General features: G+C 40.0%; 1 protein-coding gene across 3 annotated transcripts in view; it reads right to left on the bottom strand.

Annotated features, from left to right (window-relative positions):
- The window catches only part of Rbpj (recombination signal binding protein for immunoglobulin kappa J region), a 199270-nt gene that overhangs the window by 54015 nt on the left and 126685 nt on the right, over window positions 1-18570 (bottom strand). The window lies entirely within an intron of this gene.

The following is an 18570-nucleotide window of genomic DNA, read 5'->3' as shown; positions in this document are numbered from 1 at the left end:
CCTGTTCTAGAACTCACTCTGTAGACCAGGCAGGCCTCTGCCTTCTGAGTGCTGAATTCTGTTAATTTGGAAAAACTGTCTTCTATTTTGACATAAATATAACATATATGTGTGTGTGTATGTGTGTGTGTGTGTTTAAATAATGTTATTTTGATTAATCCTGGTAAAACGCCAATCTTTCAATCTCTGAAATAAAATAAGTTACTTTAGTCATTACAGTGATTTTTTTCCCAAATAGAGAAATACTCAGTTCCAAATGATTCAATGTTCATAACTTTACACAGTGGACACAGGTGTTATATCACCCACATATTGTTACACAGAGCAGCTGATTATGACTACAAGATGGCAGAAAACAATGCCCATAAGTCATCATAAGTGTACAATTTACCTTCGCATGTCAAAATATGTCTGGAGAGAAAAAACAACAACAACAAGCATTAAAATAGTCAAGAAAATGTTCCAACTTCCTTCAAAGGCAAAGAAAGAAAGGAACAACATTAAGATGACCACGGCAGAAAGACTCAATTGATTTGTTTCACCCCCACCTCAAAAAAACACAAATTCAGCCAGCATTCATGACAGCTGTGGCCACAGTTTGTAAGGAGCCTTTCACAGCTTCACAAAGGCTTATCACTATAGGGGCTCACCAGTTTTTAGGCCACATCCACAGCTGCTGTCTTATAAAACAACGAATTCAACAGCAAATCCTTTGAAATGACACATATAAAACACTTGTAGGTAAAACTAAAACTAAAAGCACCAAGAAGATCAATAGTAGACAGGCAAGGCGGCACATGAATCTGTGGCTAGTATGAGCTACACCCCACCCCGTCTCAAAACAACAACAGAAAGAAAGTAATGAATGGTATCTAAAGTACCAAACTCTGAGAAATGAATTCATAGCAATGCCTTCAATTAATACAGTTAGAAGCACTTTCTAGCCCCTTAGCATGACATAACCATAACATGACCAGAATGTTCCTATTCGTTTATGTTCTTTCCACAAAACAGCCTTCCAAACTCATGCTGAAATGCAAAAATAAAAATTAATAACGAGATCCTGAGGTGGGCCCAGTGGTGCATGCCTGTAATTTCAGCACTCAGGAGGCAGAGGCAGGCGGATTGCTGTGAGTTCAAGGTCAGCCTGGTCTACAAAGTGAGTCTAGAACAGCCAAGGCTACACAGAGAAACCCTGTCTTGAAAAACCAAGAGAGAGAAGGGGGGGGGGGGGGGGGGGGGGGGGGGGGGGAGGACGCTGGAAAGATGACTCAGCAGTTAAGGGCACATACTGCTCTTGCAAAGGACCCAAATTCAGTTCCCAGCACTCATGTCCGGCAACTTAAAACTGCCTCTAGCTCCAGGTCCAGGGAATCTAACTAACACTCTCTTCTATACTCACATCTGTGTATATGTGTATATATGTACACTCATCTCTGCACACACATATACATCTAAGTAAAAATAAACCTTTATGGGAACTAACTCAGGGACCCACAACTAGACAATGTGCAGAGAATGAGACTTTGGAGCACAGTCCTAATGGGATGTCTTTATCAAACCTCTCCCCTCAAGGTTCAGAGATTTCTGAGGAAGAAGAGGCAGAAAGATTTTAAGTGCCAGAAGTGATTGATGACCCAGAGAAATAGTGCTTTCCAGTCACATTAAAACTGGTGCACAAATGAACTCAGAGACTGAGGAAGCATGCCCAAAAGCCTGGACAGGTTCAAGCCAGGGGAAGGGAGGGGGAAGCAGGCATAGGCCCCCACCCCTAAGCAAAAGGTTATCAACAACTGATACACACCGGAGGCAAAGGAAGAAGCAGTTTTCTCCAGTGGAGTCTCACTGGGTACTTTTATGGACATTTTATTTCATTTTGCTTTGCTGTGGCATTGGGGGTTGGGGAGTCTTATCAATGTTTTGCTTGTTTTGATTTTCACTTTGTCAAGCTTTCTGTGTTTGTTTATTGATGTTTAAAAAGAGAAAGGTACATAAAGTTGAGTAGGCAGGGATGTGGAGAGGATCTGGGAATGAGTAAGGGAGAGAAAAACACGATCAAAAAATATTTTATAAAGAAATGTTGAGATCCCAGCACTCGAGGCAGAGGCAGTTGGATCTATGTAAGTTCAAGGCCAGTCTGGTCTACAAAGCGAGTCAAGGACAGCTAAGGCTACATAAAGAAACCCTGTCTTGAAAAAACAAAAACAAAACAAAACAAAACAAAACAAAACAAAACAAAACAAAAATAAGTTTTCAGTTTTAAAAGTTAAAAAAATAACAGATGGAAACAGCTACATAGAAAAGAAAGCTTTCATTTAAATGTCACAAATTTTATCATAGAATTTAGGTCGGGCTGGAGAGATGGCTCAGAGGTTAAGAGTACACTGTCTGCTCTTCCAAAGATCCTGAGTTCAATTCCCAACAAATAGATGGTGACTCATAACCATCTATAATGAGATCTGGTACCCTCTTCCAGCATGCAGGTGTACATGCAAGAATTTAGCAAGTGAAACTAAGATGGAGCCCTAATTTCTAAATACAACAATGGAAACTTAGTAAATACACAAGAAACACAAACTTTAAAAATATCTTTTAAAAAAGAAAAGAATTCAATCCCACATGATGCAGGCAAGATGACACAGTGGGTTAGGGAGCTTGCTACCAAACCTGAGTTCAAGCCCCAGAACACACAAGGGAGAAGGAATCTCCTGCCCTGACCCAGCCAAGACATCAAATGCTGCTGAAATAAATTAAACCAGACATCTCAAAGAACCTGACCATTACTGAAGTCCCATTGTGTTTAGAAAACTGGTAACTTGAAAGGAGTGATTTTTGTAGTGGAGAGTGTGGGGTGGGGAGCAAAGGAGAAACAGCAGCATAAGTGGACACTGCAAAGACTGTTCCAGTAAAAATGGGGGTGGATAAAGCAGGAAAGAGCTGCTGACCTCAGTATCTTATCCTAGACAGGGAGATGAGGCTTCTGGGTCACAAAGTCAACAGTCTTGGAGCTGTCATTGTCTGCAGCCTGCACAGCCCCTTACATGGCAGACCCTATCTGTTTCTGATTTCCATCAAGTTTCTAGATGGTTCTGATTACATAAAAATATTAATTCCTGTCAGGTGTAGTGGTGCGCGCCTTTATTTCCAGCATTCAGGAGGCAGAGGCAGGCGGATTCTGTGAGTTCAAGGCCAGCCTGGTCTACAAGAGAGTTCCAGGCCAGCCAAGGCTATTACACAGAGAAGCCCTGTCTTCGGGGTAGGGAGTGGGGTATCTTAATTCCTGTCCAGCAAAAGTAAAATTGATTAAGTAAAAAAATTAAAGTCAGGTGTGGTGGCGCACTCCTTTAATCCCAGCACTCGGGAGCCAGAGGCAGGTGGATCACTATGAATTCAAAGCCAGCCTGGTCTACAAAGAGCATCTAGGACAGCCAGGGCTACATAAAGAAACCCTGTCTTGAAAAACCAAAAAATTTTAAAAATTAAAAAAAAAAAAAAAAAAAAAAAGAGAGCAGCTAGGAGGGCAGTGTCACACCTTTAAACCCAGCACTCAGGAGGCAGAAGAAAGCTGATCTCTGAGTTCAAGACCAGACTGGTCTAACAGAGTGAGTTCCAGGACAGCCAGGGCTACACAGAGAAACTGTCTGGAAAAAAGCAAACCAACCAACTAGCCAATCAAACAACAACAAAAACCTAAGAGAAAATATTTAATATAGAGAATTGTTCCAAGAACAGTTACAGTTGGAAAAATAAAAGTTCTTATACAAACTGAAAAAAAAATTTCAACAGAAAAATACATTTATAAATGCAATTCATAAATAAAATTTAAATGAACAATAACTACAGCTAAAAATCAAATTTCACCTAATAATATGCATGCTTTTCATTTTCTCACATACACATATATATTAATGGCATCAGTAAAATAATGGGCAACCACACCTCCTGGACACTCACAGCAACACATGGAATACTGCTTAATGACCCAAGTGAAAGAATAATGTGCTGCTTAATTAATATTGTCCAACTTATGCAACAGAAGTGAGGATTAACAACACATAATTTGAGATCACCTATGCATGTCTATATGCTATAGAAGTCTAGAACACTACTTCCTTCATCCACCTGTAAACAAGTGCCATCTACAGGGCAGAGGCAGCTCTACAACTTCCATTCACTCTAGCACATGTATTACTGGGGGGAGCCAGGAGAGTTAAATGTTTTACGTTTGAAATGATGCATATACCCCAGCATGAGAGGCAGAGGCAGGCGGGTCTCTGAGTTTGAGGCCAGCCTGGTCTACAAAGCAGGTCCAGAACAGCCAGGGCTACAGAGAAACTCTGTCTCAAAAAAAAAAAAAAAAAAAAAAAAAAAAGAAAGGAAAAAAGGAAAAAGGGATGTATATACATTTAAATGTTACTTTTGTTTAATTTAGGGTTATGCTTTTTCTTTGTTGTATTTTGTTACTTTTGTAGTATTATGAATACCAAATGTGTTGAAGTTATTCAATACACACAAGTTTACTCAAATCTCTAAGAGTCAAAAAACATTCAGATATGGTGCCTCACCCTGTAATCAAGAGCATGGGGAAGGAATGACAGCCCTTCAAAACAGCCCTAGGCAACCCATTAGCTTCAGGTCAGCCGGGGCTAAAAGAAGATCTTGTCTCATAATAATCATAACCATAATCATAAAAACCTGTAACTAGACACATCAAGAAAGTAATTTCCTGATTGGAAAGAAATTTACCCCACTGACATTTATTTAACATATTATCTCTAAGGGTTGGGATTTACATGTGTAGAGAAATTATGCATTTCAGAGAGACTTGGTTTACAGTTAATACATATGTCTGCTACCTTTTTAAAAACTCAAAACAATCCCAGCACTTGGGAGGCAGAGGCAGGCGGATCGATGTGAGTTTGAGGCCAGCATGGTCTACAAAGCGAGTCCAGGACAGCCAAGACTACACAGAGAGACCCTGTCTCGAAAAACCAAAAAAAGAAAAACAAAAACTCAAAACAGCCAGGTATATTGGCACACACCTTTAATTCTAGCACTAAGAGGCAGAGGCAGGCAGATCTCTTAAGTTCCAGGCTGGCCTGGACTACAGAGAGAGTTCCAGGACATCCAGGACTACACAGAGAAACCCTGTCTTGAAAAACCAAAAACAAACAAATAAGGAAAAAAAAACTCCTCAAAACATAACTTTAAGATGGTAAGGGTTGTTACATAATTCTACAATCTGTTATAAGACAAGGCAGCAGCTAGACCTGCGAAATCAAAATCCATGGACACAATTTACAACAAAACTATGTTACTCCTGTAACCCCCAAAATGCTAACAGGGGACAAACTACCAAGAGCAACAGAATGAAATAACTTGGGGTGATAGTAGTGGAGGCAGTTAAGACAGTGACACACAGTTCAACTGCAGGGTGAGGCAGACCTCAATAAGGCAGCTGCAGTGAGCAAGGAGAAAAATGCTCAGACAAGAGTAAGACACCTGGAATAAGAAAAGATCTGCTCGCCAAGAAGAGACTTGATACCCTATGAGCATATACAGGGGGAGGTAATCCCCCTCAGGAACAGTCATAGGGGAGGGGAATAAGGGGAAAATGGGAGGGAGGGAAGAATGGGAGGATACAAGGGATGGGATAAACATTGAGATGTAACAAGAATAAATTAATAAAAAAAAAAAAAGATCTGCTCATCTATGAAACAAGAAAAGAATGAGAATAGAAGTGAGGGACACACAAAGACAACAAGCAGCAGATAATGCTGCCCAGAGAGCAGTTGGGGTGGAGCAGCCAGGATAGCAGCAGCACTATTATCAGGTATGGAGCTTAACAGACGGTGGACTTGGATGCATACAGTAGTACAACAAACTCAATTTGCTGAGCAGACAGGAGTTTTAGAAATACAGATCTAACACCACAAGTAACAAAGTAAGTAATAAAGCAAAGAGGATGAAGAAAGTTAACATTATTTTGACAGTAGAGAAATATCAAAGGAAAGATCATATGCAGTCAGTCAAGGATATAAAGATACTGTGTAGAGACACACACACACACACACACACACACACACACACACACACACCCCTGGATTTTGACACCTAACAAGTAGGGAGTTTAGAAGAGGCTATGCTAAGCTGGGCGTGGTGGTGCACGCCTTTAATCCCAGCACTCGGGAGGCAGAGGCAGGCGGATCGCTGTGAGTTCGAGGCCAGCCTGGTCTACAAAGTGAGTCCGGGACAGTCAAGGCTAACACAGAGAAACCCTGTCTCAAAAAACCATTAAAAAAAAAGAAGAGGCTATGCTGTCTGTATGGTATAAAAGGGAGGACAAGCAGCTTTTGCAGCTGAAAAACAGGTGAAAAGATGGACAGGAGCAATTCTGCAGGATGTTGCACGTCCTTGGCAGTGTGTTTGTTCCCAGCAAAAACTCTGCTTTTTCTCCGTTTCCTAAGAGAGGAAAATTTAATTGCAAAGCAAGTTAGTCACCCAAGGCTATCCTGTAACTATACATAATAGTTACAAGACCTGAAATTGTTCTGTAGGCAGAAAATGAATTATTTGGGGATCTGGGGGAGGGGATAGATCTGAAAACACAAAGTATAAAAGCATCATCTAATGAAATAGCATGTCCAAAGTGCCTGATGCTGTCATCTTAAAATTTTTAAATAGAAAATTTAAAGATAAACTGTTACTTCAGAACTTTTTGAGTATAAATACTAATTTGATCAAATTTAATTTTAAATGCATTTCTAGAAAGATTTAGTTTTATAGTAATCTAATGGAAAAAATAGTATTGTCCTTCCTTAAAGTATTTTTACCACATTTACATAAACCCGGAACTGCTTTGCCCTTCTAGCAGCATGAAAGCGTTGCATGGAAAGACAAATACAGAACCAGTCAGCACAGGTGGGGAGATGCAACCCAACAGCAGAGGCAGCAGTGTGTGAAGCTAAGATATTCTGACCTTCAACTTTCCATGAGACAGAGATAGGTATTGCCTGTACAAGGACTGTATTTGAGGACTCTAGTCAACTCCCTGACCTTTCTGTTATTACTATTTTATTGCATTGTATGGGTGTCAACTCTCTGACCTTTTTGTTATTGCTATTTTATTGCCTTGTAGGGTGTTTTGCCTGCAGGTTTGTCTGTGCATCGCTTGTACCTGGTATAGATGAAGGCCAGAAAAGGGCACTGACCTCTGGAACTAGATTTACAGAGGTTTTGAGATGTTTATGAATGCTGGGAATCAAACCCAGGTCCAAAGCAGTAACAAGTGCTCTTAACCACTGAGCCATCTCTCCAGCTCACCTCTCATCTTTTAAATATTGCTATCTGTTGATAGTCTTAATAAGGCAAAATGTTAACATTTGCATTTATAAAAAAATTAAAGAATCTATTCACAAATATTAACAACAATTATTTCTTGCTATGGAACTACAATGGTTCACACTTTTTAAGATATATTTATGTAAGTTTTAATTTTTTGGTAAATATTTTCCAATCACAAAATTAATTAATTAATTACTGATGTGATACTAGTCCTTAAGAAAAACTTCCAGGGGTAGCCTGCAGAACGTTTTCCTGGAAACCACATGGCCAGGGGTTTGAAAGAAAGAAAGCCTTAGCTTTTTTACAAAATAGGGAAAGTGCAAGGTACAACTAACAGACAAATCAAAATTTAAATTCAGCCATGCAGTGGTGGCACAGTGGTAGATATATTTAATCCTGGCACTTAGAAAGCAAAGACAGGAGGATCTCTTAGTTCAGGCCAACCTGGTCTACAGAGTGAGTTTCTGTCACTTAACAAGTACCTAATTTACCAACTGACAATTTCCAGGAGATAAAATTAAGAAACAACAGGTTTAAATAAATGGCTTGCCACTAAACTGTGTGTGTAAAATGTACAATGACTATAGTAGAGGACTGCTAACATTCATGAAATCCTTGCAAGAACAACCTCCTGGGTTTGATTGCTTGTTTAAAAAAAGAAGTAACACCACAGAACCTGCAAACCATTTAATCAAAATAAAAGCATTCATTATTAAGCTGTAACTGAATAACCAAGTCCTATCACTACTATCTTTGAAAGCCAAAATAAATTTAATTCGCTTCTTCGACATCTGCATAAGCAGAGATGACAGACAAAAGATTTAATAACTCCATAGTAGAGAGTATTGTCTTAGCATATACACCAGAAAAATGGCTTCCTGCTCATTAAGTTTATAAACTAGCCAGCTTTTCAGCAAGTTTTAAATTGTAGCATTTTCCCCCATGTGAAAAAAATCTTTCTTTCACCCTCTGCCCTTCCATCTCCATCTAGAGACAGCTAAGTGCAAACTAAGGAAGGTGGCGGAGAGGAGAGGCGTGAGGCAGGAGTAATTACGTCCTCAGTGGGTAAGAAGGCATGCAGTAGGGACTCCATGCTCCTAGGAGGCCACTTCGGGCAGTCAGAAGCACAAAGTGCGTCGTAAGTAGTATTAATACTAGAAGATCTCAGTGGGTGTGTGGCACAGGTCTTTAATCCCAGCACTTGGGAGGCAGAGGCAGGTGGACCTGAGTTCCAGGCCAGCCTTGTCTACAGAGTGAGTCCAGGACAGCCAAGGCTAAACAGAGAAACCATCTCACAAAAGATTTTTTTTAATTGAAATTAAAAAAAGACTAGAAACTCTCAGTTGGATATGGTGATTTGTATCTATAAACCTACTACTGGAGAAACTCAGGCAAGAGGACAGCTGGAGACCAGACTGTGCTACTGCAGTTCACCTCCAGACTCCGCTACATTGTAAACTGCTGTCTCAAATACAAACACAAGGCATGGTGGTACAGGATAGTAATCCTAGCAACAGGAAGATTGAGGCAGCCTGGCCTAAATAATTCAAGGCCAACCTGGACTACACATTAAGACCTTGTTTCAAAAAAATAAAAACAAAACCAAAAATAGGATGACAGAAAAGAAGGAAGACCTGACAGTGGCACTCCACTGGGCCTGGGGAGGCTAGAGAACTTGCTTTCATTCTTGGTCCACACAAATAAACGACCTGACAGAGTTAACCGATCACCAAGTGGCATTAATAAAAGAATGAAAACACAAGCCAGGCGTGGTAGCACACGCCTTTAATCCCAGCACTCAGGAGGCAGAGACAGGCGGATCACTGTGAGTTCGAGGCCAGCCTAGTCTACAAAGCAAGTCTAGGACAGCCAATGCTACACAGAGAAACCTTGTCTCGAAAAAAAAAAAAAAAAAAAAAGAATGAAAACACAAGCATATATGCCCCCCCAAAAAAAACCACCACCAAACGAGAAGGATCTCAGTTGAGTCTAACCACCAGTGAACTATCTAACCTGCCTGTGTCTGATAAAATGAACAAAGATTTTAGAACATGAAATTAGTACGATCTTTTCTATCTCTTAAGTTCCCTGAATCTAAAGGATTCTACATACAATGAATACAACTCAGCATACAGTTACCATCATGTGGCACATTACAACAGTAACGAGAACACATAACTGGGGATTAAGGAAGTGGGTCAAAAAAAAAAAAAAACAAAAAAACAATCTACCATTGTCAGGGTAGGCAATATTTCATCACCTTTCAACAAAGGTGTGTCTCCTACAACAAAAACTATATACATGGTACATGGTCTAACACTGTTCGGTTTTCTATTTTTAACACTCAGGTTTATTCTATTTGATATGTTTCATATTCCACTTCAAACTGTCCAGCCCAGAAATGCAGAATGGTGAATATAATCCAAGAGTCAGTTTCTATCTGGGTCATAAAAGTAGAATGTCAGCTTTATCACTTAGATCAAGTGCCACCTAGTGGCAAGTGTTACATATTATTAAATCTTTTTCAGTCATTTATACACCAAGTAGTAATCTGGGAGATGGTCTATGTAACTACTATAGGTAATTAAAATGGCTCTAGTCCTTTGGGAAGTCACAGAAAGATCAGATAGATAACCAACAGAAATAAATCCACAACTGCAGAACAATGTTAGTTATCACAGCAGAGATATCCATGAGTTAATATTTGTTTGGTTTGGTTTGGTTTTTTTGAGACAAGGTATCTTTATCTTTGTCCTGGACTGGCCTTGTAGACCAGGCTGGCCTCGAACTCACAGTGATCTGCGTGCCTCTGCCTCCCGAGCGTTGGGATTAAAGGCATGCGCCACCACGGCCGGCTATGAGTTATATTTGATATTTATTAAATAACTTAAATGTTTTGATATGTAGGTTCTCTTAAATATATTCACTTTATTCAGACCCGTCCGTTTCTGATTATGTCAATATTCAGGTTTCCAAAATTCAGGGTTTTTTTTTTCTTCCTTTCTCTACATATCCTCCTCTGTTATCTGAAAATTCCACAGTAAAAGCAGGAAAATTAAATTATTTCTTAAGCATCTACTTCCAAAACTGAGCAAAGTATTTTATATCCTTTACTATATTCAATCCTCACACCAACACCATGAAGACTTATATTAACTAACATGCGCATTATCACAGCTCTACGTTACTGACAGACAGCAGATTCCACAGCTCCTTATACTACTCACCTGCACCTAGTCTATGTATCCCTGACTTAGCTTGACAAGACTCTCCAAGGACACCAAACCGTATTCCTGGCTTAATTAAAACTGCACATTACCACCCATCTTTACTATAAACACCACTCCAATTAACATAATCAATGATACCAGTGTCCCTACCAACACTATACATGCACCTCAGCATTTATCATTATTTCTCTTAAACTGTAATTATCAGGATACTTCCAACTAAATCACATCCAACATTTTTAGAGAAAAGACTGTCCCAGTGGAGTCCTTTACTTAGAAGTGCTCAGTCAACAACTGTCTCTTTACTACCCATTGTTAATAAAATATATTAAGGGAGACTCATTTCCCTGAATTTACTCTTCATGTCTTGGGATCTTCATGTTTCTGTTCACTCCAATTGTATACTGTTTGGAACTCAGTACAGAATTAACTGGTTTTTGACATGGAAACTATTCTCACACCTAGAAGCAAAAATATGATGAGACCAGGCATGGCGGTGCATGCCTTTGTCCCAGCACTCAGGAGGCAGAGGCAGGGGATGGGAGGCAGAGGCAGGCGGATCACTGAGTTCCAGGCCAGCCCGGTCTACAAAGCGAGTCCCAGACAGTCAAGGTTAACACAGAGACCCTGTCTCGAAAAACAAACAAAAATATGATTTGAAGCAGTATGCATGCAGAAGATCTTGAGTTTGCAGGAAAGGGGGACAATACCTTAGTTCCGACACAGATCAGTCTGAAGCTAGTAGGTCTGTAATTTACAAGCCCTTGCAGCACTGGTTCTATACTTCATAATGCTGTCTGCTGCTATCACATTCTCTAACGCCATCACAAAGGAACACTTTTACAGGACGCTTTTATGAGGAACTACGCTGGCAATTTAGACTATCATCTAATTAACAATGCAAATTAGCTCTAGTGCCAGCTAAACACACTAAAGGAATAGAGCAATCTTGACAGTGATTTCTAGTGTTAGTGTATTCTATCTCACATCTGCAGACAGCACTTTCAATTCAAGCCTTTGCAACTTACAATGCATAAAAAAAAGGTTTGTCTTTTCTTTTTATATATAAGCTTAAATTCATAACTATTCCCAATACTACCTGAGACCTCATCAATTTTTCTGAACAGATGCTGTGTATACCTCTGTGCATTTTCTCAACCCAACAGATTTACACAAGTATTTACACAGACAATCACTACCACTTATACTTCCCCCACCCCCATAAATCTGTAATGTATGCTTGAAAAATACACTTTCTCAGACCATTAGACTATCATTTCATTTATCAAAGCAGCAGCAGGCCTAATGAGGCGTAAGCAACATCATGATGTAATGGCAAACTCTAAGAGGCATCCAGAACTGCTGGCAGAGTGTCTGAAGGATAGCAGTAGCTGCGCAGTCAACATTCCTTTCTTACTGTGGTTGTCCAGCAGATCCAAAGTTGGGGTGACTCGATGACAACATCCCTAGTGAAGCGGTAATTTACCAAATATGCCTGCTCCAAATGTCAAAGCACGTATCACAAGGGCTGTGGTTCTATGTACTAAACACACTGCTGCCTTCCTAAAACATGACCCACAAACCACAGGGTGCAATAGAAAAGTGCATCTTGAGCCTTGTGCACCAAAGGCTACCAAGGAAATTGACTTTGTAAAATAGCTCCATAGTTTACTATTTACAAATTACTCACACCTTGTTTTATTATACCTTTGTAATTTCACATGTAAATAGCCACAATGTACCTGACAGATAAAAACAATTAAAGTGTAATTTCCTATTTTACAAAGGTAGGATCTGATAAAGAAACTGCCAGTAAGTCATCTTTCTTTAAGATGAGTTTCAAATAATTAATTTGATTCTGTGGCATGGATCAAAACCAAAGCAGTACACAGTGGCCTAAGGTTTCATGTACATTTTTATGCATCTTAGTAATTGAAACATTTAAAAATCAGGAAGCAGTTGGATATGGTGGTAACATATCTATAATTTTAGCACTCAGGAATATCATGAGTGGCAGGTGGTAGTGGCACACGCCTTTAATCCCTACACTCAGGAGGCAGAGGCAGAGGTTAGGCCGGTCTCTGTTGAGTTCAAGGCCAGCCTGGTCTACAAAGTGAGTCCAGGACAACCAAGGCTACAGAGAAGCCATGTCTCAGAAAACCAGAATAAATAAACAGATAGATAGATAAGATAGATAGATAGAAAGAATGAATATCATGAGCTGTAGAAATGGGCAGGTCTTCCTAAGTGTATATCTATGGAGTTCAAAGGACAACTTCTGGGCTGGAGAGCTGGTTCAGAGGTTAAGAGCACTGGCTATTCTTCCAAAGATCCTGAGTTCAATTCCCAGCAAACCACATGGTGGCTCACAACCATCTATAATGAAATCTGATGCCTTCTTCTGGTATACAGGCACACATTTGGGCAGAATACTGTATAATAAATCTTTAAAACAACAACAACAAATCCATACAACTAAAAATAATTTGTGAGAGAGAGACAGAGAGAGAGAGAGAGAAGGAGAGGGGAGAGAGAGAGAACAACTTCTAGGCACTATCCACCTTTCCTTTTGGGGGGGGGGGGGAAGGATAACATTTGGAACTCAAATTCATACTCTAAGCACTAAGATCTAAGCTATTTCCCAGGCCAAAAATCTTGTCTTTGAATAAATAATAATCTCTAAAGAGCTACTTGATAACCAACCACATAAAATCACAATGTGAAATTTACAATTGTCATCTAAAAGGTACTTCCATGAGCCTTGCTATGTTTTCTTTCTTTTTTTTTTAATAAACATTTATTTATTATATATAGAATGCTCTGCCTGCATTAGGCCTGCAGGCCAGAAGAGGGTACCAGATCTCATTATAGATGGTTGTGAACCAACACGTGGTTGCTGGGAATTGAACTCAGAACTTCTGGAAGAGCAGACAGAGCCCTTACCCACTGAGCCATCTTTCCAGCCCCTCGCTGTTTTCTAATAGTATGTGACAGCTTGAGGCGGAAAATACCAATTCCTTTGAGTACATCAGCAACAGAACCATAAATGAGAGATACATGAGTATCTTATTACAAAAGAAATTTATATACTAAACTCAAGACTATATAGCTATACTACATTTATGTTCTAAAGTAATGTAAATCTGCCTTAAATTTTTTTTTCTGGGGCTGGAGAGATGGTTCAGAAGTTAAGAACCCTGCCTACTCTTCCACTCTTCCAAAGGTCCTGAGTTCAATTCCTAACAACCACATGGTGGCTTACAACCACCTACAATGAGATCTAGTGCCCTCTTCTGTCCTGCAGGTATATATGCAGGCAGGACACTGTAAACATCAATAACTAAATCTTTAAAAAAAAAAAAAAAAATCTGGCTGGGCAGTGGTGGCATAGTTTTAATCCCAGCCTTTAATCCCAGCACTCAGGAGGCAGAGGCATGCAGATCGCTGTGAGTTCAAGGCCAGCCAGGTCTACAAAGTAAGTCTAGGACAGCCAAGGCTACACAGAGAAATCCTGTGTAGAGGTGGGGAAATCTACTGACTTCCTATCAAGTACTGAACATACTTCTCATAATAATATATAAGTGATTAAGAGAAAATTTTATCTGTCACCAAGTTAACCAACAGAATTTGAGCATAATAATTACTCTACAACTTAGTAACATACTTCCAAAAGAATTATGACATAGCAGGGACATGAAACTTAGCCTGATATATCTGACTAGACTAACCTCTTTTTTTGGGGAGAGGGGTTTGTTTTTCGTTTTGTTTTGTCTTTTTCTGAGACAGAGTCTCTCTGCGTAGTCATGGCTGTCCTGGACTTGCTTTGTACACCAGGCCAGCCTCAAACTCACAGCAATTTGCCTGCCTCTGCCTCCTGAGTGCTGGGATTAAAGGCGTGCGCCACCAAGCCTGGCTCTGACTAGACTATTCTTTGACCTCAGCCTCAAATAACCTTTTTGTTTGTTTGTTTTCCAAATGCAGGGAGGCATTAAACTGCTAGGTCTATGCAGGAACTTAAGTATGTTCTTAAATGTGAGCACGATGACGACCGAAGAGCAACTGAGTTGAAGAAGGCACCTGTGGAGCAGCTACGGAGGGCTTCTATGTAACTCTAGCAAAGATTCTCTAAAGCACTAAGCACCTATGGAGTAGCTATGGAGGGCTTCTATGTAACTCTAGCAAACATTCTCTAAAGCACTAAGCACCTGTGGAGCAGCTACGGAGGGCTTCTATGTAACTCTAGCAAAGATTCTCTAAAGCACTAAGCATGTGCTTTGAATTCTATTAAATGCTTTCACCTATTATTTCATTTAACCTTCACAACTCTTTGAATCAGGAATAATTATCTTGCAATTGATGGAAGAGGAAAGGATAGGTCAGCTTGATAATATTACAGAGATCTGAGGGGCAAAAACAGACGTGGAGCCTAGCAGAGAGCGTATCTTCTGACTTCAAAGCCCTCTAGCATGCTGCCTCTCCTAGTGAAGGCTGTAGGGGGAGCCATTGAAAGCTTTTTAAACTAGAGCGGTTGAGTCACTGTTCAGAAACCCTGCTGTTGCCATGGGGAAGCCTCAGAATCTAGAGGTGCATCCAGAAGGGGAGAGTGCCTGTGGTAAAATAGGTGCGAAGTGACCTCAGAATGCATCATGGCATTACGAATGAAGACACATTAAAGGGGTTGTTCAGGAGGTAAAACTATCACTTTCTAGGAGTTAGGAAAAAAAAAAAAAAAAAGACTCAGCTATGTACACACATGTAATCCCAGCACTGACAGGCGTAGGCACGTGTATCTGAAATACCAGGCCAGCCTAGGCTGCATGGTGCAACAGTTCGGAAGTAAAGGGTTAATGAGAGAAGCCTGACATCTGACTATCAGCTACCAGAATAAAGGAGCAATGGGTTTCATCAATAAGACTCCACAGAATGTCCCAAGTGCACAAAAGCTTTCCCTAAAACTAAGAGTGAAGTCTAAAATTATGCCCTAGTGGTCAGAAAATATTGTTAAAAGCATATGACAAGCATCAAAAAAATGTAAGGCAGAAAAATTTTCATTACTATTATCAGGCTTAGCTAAAAGTACAAAAAAAAAAAAAAAACATACTTGTATAGCCTTTTAAAAAGTATTACTATTAAACCAGGCGTGGTGGCGCACACCTTTAATCCCAGCACTTAGGAGGCAGAGGCAGGCGGATCGCTGGGAGTTTGAGGCCAGCCTGGTCTGCAAAGTGAGTCCAGTACAGCCAAGGCTACACAGAGAAACTCTGTCTTGAAAAAAATGGAGCAAGAAATATTACTATAAAAAATAAAAAGTATTACTACATGCAAAAATCAATACAGGGCATCCCATAATTTTACAATGTCATTACACTTCAGTTTGATAGGTCAATCTCTTACACAAGCTTGTTTTGCTTGATTCCCTTCCTCTAAATCTTTTATACAAACTACAACTGTTGGGTGTTTTTCCCCCTCCTTTCATTCCACTGTCACTCCTGGAACTTACCAAGAACTTAGTTCATAACCTCCTCACTTGACTTCCTATAAAATATGACCTACTTCACATCAGCTCATTTCAGTAACAGTTCCTAGACCTCAATCATCCACAGGGGCTCTGCAAACCCTAGGGTGCACCTCTGCAGATGTGGCAAGTTATTCCATTCCCTTCTACAGTTAGGAAACTGGCAGAGGAAACAGAATAACTTGGAAATAATCACAAAGCCAAATGCCAAAAATAACAACTTTTAGTCAATCCATGAGAAAATACTGCCCCTAGCTGAAATAACATGAATTTAGTATTTGGACGAAGCAAAATGCAAAATAGTGCTTTCAAGCCAAGTCTTATTTCTAAAAATGAGTGACCCTCAGAATTAAAACATGTAAGAACTTTACAACAATTTTTTCTAATGCCTTACTCATCCATAATGCCAAAGACTATCTAATGAACTACATCTGGCAACAGCAGCTTTCTCCTTATTTATCTTACTAATTTGAGAGACAGTAGGAGAAATCTGTGAGTATATGGCAAGAAGTAACTTTTACATAAATTCAACTGGTTAAAACTGAATGCATGGTGGCACATGACTTTAATCCCAGCATTTTGGAGGCAGAGACAGGCGGATCGCTGAGTTCTAGGCCAGCCTGGTCTACAAGGCAAGTCCAAGACAGCCAAGATATAGAGAGAAACCCAGTCTAAAAAAAAAACCAAAAACCTGAATGCCTGAAAGTATGTAATAGAACAAATCTAAAAAGCATCACAAGGCAGCCTCATAGTTTCCCTATAAACATTGGAGATAATAAACATAAAGATGAAATAGTGAATACTTAGAAAATTTCCCAGCCACAGTTCATTTATATTTCCAAATACCCTGCTGTCTAAGCTAAGGAACTCTTTTACTTTATGAAAATTCTTACATGATCACTCCTCAGCCTTTTGGCTAAGAAAAAGTATAAAGGTCTCACATGCTTACAAATAAGACAGCTCAAATTGTAAAGCTCACTTTATGGCCTTTGTGATCATTCTTAAATGCAGAGATCAGAGCATTTACATCCTGCTTACAATCAGAACCAGTGTGTACCTGATGCTAACTTCGAGTTATGCACTGAGTGTGAACACATGCAAATTCTCACAAACAGCCATGTGCCGATCATAAAAATGTGGTTTCCACTGAAAATGTTCAGCCTATTAATTCTAATCACCACGTTTAAAAACCTTTCCAAAGCGCCAACATTCCTTAGACCTCATCTTCTATGTCCTCATCAACAGCCCTTTGTGTACAACTTTAGAGATGAAGCTGCATGTGATTTTATGGGTGATGTGCTTTCTAAAAGTAGTGATCAACTAGTAGAAAATTTTTCCTGGATACATTAGGTATTAATAACCCTGATAGGATATTTCTAGCACAATAATTCAGGTCATTAGTATACAATGCCCTACACCACACCCCCAGCTATCACCTCAAGCTTTGACATTACCATAACAAAAGAGCTGACTTAGGGCTCCAGTAACATAAGGAAGTACCTTGAAGATAAGCAAACTAAAAGCTATCACTGTCTTTTTTTTTTTTTTTTTTTTTTGACTGCCGGTAAGTAATGCATTCCACAAAGATCCTAAAAGCCAGTATTCATCAAACCAAAAACGTGCGCTGTTCTTAGCACCTGACTCCAACCTCGGAACAGGAGGTGCCACACCTCCAGATAAGTAAAAGGCACAGACTGCAATTTCAAATTGCAAAGTCAGACAATCATAAATGGTAAGCTCATTTAAGTTATTAAGAAGCAATCTATTTATCAAATTCCCAAACGAGACGCCTCCTCCCTATAAAGCAGTAGAAAGGTAGAAAAATAAACTGTAAATCTAGATTCCAGAAAAAAAAAAGCTCCACCCCAACATTCACAAGTTTTCAACATCAAAATTCACTCACCTCCTATTCACACCAAATGAAACTATTCTCCAACACCAACAGGGTAAAGAAAAAAGTACCTTTGCACCCACTTCTAACAGTCTTACAATATACCCTCCCATTAGCCCTCAGGAGTAACGCTACGGCGGATGCCCTTGACCTGGGCAGAAGCAATGATAGGAGATAAACAACCATTAAGAAATCTGGATCTTTTTCCAGCGTTGTTACTGTTACCAAGCAAAAACAATCACAGGCCCAGAAAGATGGCAAAGAAAACTGGACTCATTTTAATCCCAAGAGAAAGGGGCATGGAGGTGGGATGGAGGGTATGATCAAGAGAGAAAGGGGTGCGGGTAAAAGGAGGGGGCGCGGAAGAGCAAACTTAAGTATCCCCCCAAGCATCTTCCAGACTCAAACAACAAAAGCAAACCGTAGAGTCTGTGTGCGCTTAGAAGCACCAGATGGAGTCCTCGGGGCTGAGACAGTTCAACAGACAGGACACAGTGGGCAGCGGATAAATCAAGGAAGCAGTGACGCGAGGGGAAGGGGATGCTAAGAGAATGAGCCACTAGATAGGGGAGACAAAGCCTCTGGGGGTG

Source organism: Acomys russatus, chromosome 22, assembly GCF_903995435.1.
Source record: "Acomys russatus chromosome 22, mAcoRus1.1, whole genome shotgun sequence".
Classification (NCBI taxonomy): Eukaryota; Metazoa; Chordata; class Mammalia; order Rodentia; family Muridae; genus Acomys; species Acomys russatus.
The sequence above is the reverse complement of the archived record's forward strand: the minus strand, read 5'-3'. Positions and strand labels throughout refer to the sequence as shown.